The sequence below is a fragment of the Phascolarctos cinereus genome, unplaced genomic scaffold (genome assembly GCF_003287225.1).
Source record: "Phascolarctos cinereus isolate Bilbo 61053 unplaced genomic scaffold, phaCin_HiC Scaffold_5;HRSCAF=322, whole genome shotgun sequence".
Classification (NCBI taxonomy): Eukaryota; Metazoa; Chordata; class Mammalia; order Diprotodontia; family Phascolarctidae; genus Phascolarctos; species Phascolarctos cinereus.
Genome location: NW_027555958.1, coordinates 184,724,293 through 184,727,884, shown reverse-complemented (window position 1 = coordinate 184,727,884; position 3,592 = coordinate 184,724,293).

Genomic DNA, 3,592 nt, shown 5'->3' with positions numbered 1-3,592 from the left:
TCATTTTAGAATTTCTTTCAGGAGGTGACCAGTGGTTTCTTTCCATTTCTATTTCATCCTCTGGTTCTAGAATACTAGGGCAGTTTTCTTTGATAATTTTTTGAAAGAAGATGTCTAGGATCTTTTTTTATATAATGACCTTTAGGCAGTCCAGTAATTCTTAAATTATCTCTACTGGATTTATTTTTCAAATAAGTAGTTTTTCCAATAAGATATTCACATTTTCTTCTATTTTTTTTCATTTTTGATTTTGTTTGGTTGTTTTTGATGTTTCATAAAGTCATTAGCTTCCACTTGCCTGATTCTAATTTTTAAGGAATTATTTTCTTCAGTAAGCATTTGTACTTCCTTTTCCACTTGACCAATTCTACTTTTTAAGGAGTTTTCTCCATTGAATTTTTATTCATCTTTTTCTATTTGGCCAATTGTGCTTTTTAAGGCATTCTTCTCTTCATTGGATTTTTGTTTATCTTTTACCATTCGGCCTATTCTGTTTTGTAAGATGCTATTTTCTTCACTATTTTTTGTGCCTTCTTTTACCAAGCTGTTGACTTTTTTTCATGATTTTCTTTCATTGCTCATTTCTCTTCCCAATTTTTTCTCCACTTCTTTTACTTGATTTTTAAAAACCTTTTTTGAGCTTCTGTTTCTAGAGTAGAGGGAATACTATCCCAAGCTTTAGGGGTTTTGTGCAGCTGTTTTCAGAGATAATTCTGAGGATCTGTAAATTTTCAGTTCTTCCAAGGTGGTATGATCTAGGAAGAGGTGAGTTTACTACTTTCCTGGCTTACGCTCTGGTATATGAGCAACCAAAAACACTCTTTTCTGCCTTGGAACTGTGACCAGGGACCCAGCTCCCCAGCAGCTGCAAACTCTGGTGTGCTAGTGATCTTCCTTGCCTTGGGACTGAGACCCAGGACTGTGACCCAGAATGCAACACATCTAAGTATTGGCAATGCAATAGAGTCCTGCACTTGGTGCCAGCAAAAGGACCCCTCTTTCTAACCAGTTGTCTGACCCTCTTACTGTCTGTAGGCTGAGAGGTCTGGCAATACCACTCCCACCACTAATTCAGTCACTCCCAAGGCCTACTGCTGTTTTGCTGGGGCATGGACTGTGCTCCACTCTCATTCCCCTCTGCAACAGACCTTTCTTGTCTAACTTCTAAGTTCTCTTGGGCTGGAAAATGGTTTCAACCTGTCCTTTTGTGGGTTCTGATACTTCAGAATTTGTTTGGAGGCATCATTTGCAGTTGTTCAGAGGGATTTGGGAGAGAGCTCAGGTGGGTTCCTTCCTTTTCTCTGCTATCTTGACTTCATCATGCCCCTCCCCATCCCTACCCCAAATAACCGACTATTGACTGACTTCATGTTCTCTCTCTTTCTTCAAATTTATTAACACAAAACCTTTAGTTTATTTGGTGCTGGTTTTGGAGTCAAGAAAGTCTATGTTTGGCATCTGCCTCAGATCTTTACTAGCTGCATGGCAATAGGTAAGTCATTTGATATCTTTTGAGCCTCAATTTTCTCATCAGTCAAAGGAAAATAACAACAGCAACTACCCTGCAGGATTGTTGTGAAGATCCAATGAGATAATGTATCTAAAGTGCTTTGTAAACCTTAAAGCGCACACACACACACACACACACACACACACACACACACCACACACACCACACACACACACACACACACACACATTAACAATTATTGTTGTCATTATACATAGGGGCTTCATTAAAGTAACATATATGAAGATATTGGACTTTATGGTAACTCTTTTGTGTGCCAAAGTCAATACAGTCATACAGTAAAAATGACATATTATTCTTTGTATATTTTGCATCTTGCTTATTTTGTCAGGCACAAGAAAAAAGCTTTCCGGCCAAAAGAAAAGTATTCAAAAAGAAAACATGGAAGAAAAAAGACATAGTTACCAGAACATTTTATTCAGACCTCTTTCTGAAACTTTATCTGGCACAATAACTTTAGAAAACATAACACACAATCTGCTAAAAATTAAAAAAGAAAGTGACTGAGAATTCATAACCTCAATCACAAAATTCAGACCAAACCTTTCTGTTCCAGCTGTCAACTAAAAGCCAAATTTTGCTTTGACATGTGCTTTTCTAATCCCTGATGGGTGGCATATTTAGAGCTTTGAGAGACTTACAGACTTCTTGGTTGTTCAGAATCTTTTGAGGAAAGTTCTCATATTTTTCAACTTAGTGAACAGTGGAATGGGAGTCAAGGGGCCTATCTGTCTTTCAGAGTCCATCACTGATCTCTTGTTTGGCCCTAAAATCACTCACCTTCTCTCCGATTCATTTCCAGTCCAAATATGGAATTAGTTGTTGAGTCTACTGAAAGTATGAAGCTTAAGTGGTCTCCACATGATGCATGAACAGGGTTTCTCAGCCCAGATACCTTACCTTTCCCCACCTCTATCCCCTGACTCTGTGAAACTCTTTTCTTTCTTTCCTCCCTGCTGATCAAGGCAGTTTTTAGGCCTCTCCAATTATGGATAATTGAGAGGTCCCAAGTCTGTTGGCTGGCCCTCTCCCATCCACTACAGAGCATCTGGTAATGTTCCAGAAACTCCTCCATCACAAAGAAAAATCTCATATGGATATATCACTTTCATACTTTAACTCCTTGAACCCATCAGCAAATACCAAAGGTCTCAGACAAAGTTTGGGAGGATATGAAGGAAGAGAGAATGTCAGATATTTTCTGTAGTTATTCAATTAAATCATTATTTCTTGTTTGATTTTCTTTAAATAACTTAGATTTTTCTATCACGTTTAACTGTCTGGGACCACACAATTCACTTCAACTCACAAGCATTTATTAAGTACTTCTCATGTGTCAGGTACTGTGCTGGGGAAAGAGGGAGAGGATATAAAGACAAAAAAAAATAATTCCTGCCTTCAAAGAGCATGTATTCATGAATGAATGAAGGAGAATTTATCAAGCACTTACTACGTTCCAGGAACTATGCAAAGCAAAGATAAGAAATACAAATATGTAAAGGAAGAGATCTTTGACCCTAAGGAACTTATATTCTAATAGGGAAAGATAATAAATAGAGAGGAGTGATAACAAGGAAAAGGTGCTTTGGTCAGGGAAATCATAGGGATGTTGCATGGAGTCAGAGGTCAATGGATTGACTGATCCTTTCCAGAAATGATCATGTTGATTTGATTACTATGTGCAAAGAAAATACAAAGTCATTTGGGTTGATAAATTATAGGAGACAGTAGTAGTAGAGAACAGGACAGTTGCCTGTCCATTCAACATCTGCATTGCTTCTTATGGGAATTAAATAAGGGTGCCCTACCTAACTTAGCCTTTTATTCCCTCTATACTGTCAAGTTCTCATATCATATGAAAAGCAACCACTATTAAGTCAGGTTTGCTAACTTTCAACCTCAGGTCTCAAACCCAATGAATCTTTGATGCCTTGTATACAAATATACCTCAATGCTAAGTACTTTCACTTTTTCATTTGTGAGGCATCAAGGTCAATCATTTATTAAGTATCTCTTGTTTAAGCATGTTAGGCTGGCAGATTAAGGCAACAGATATCTCCC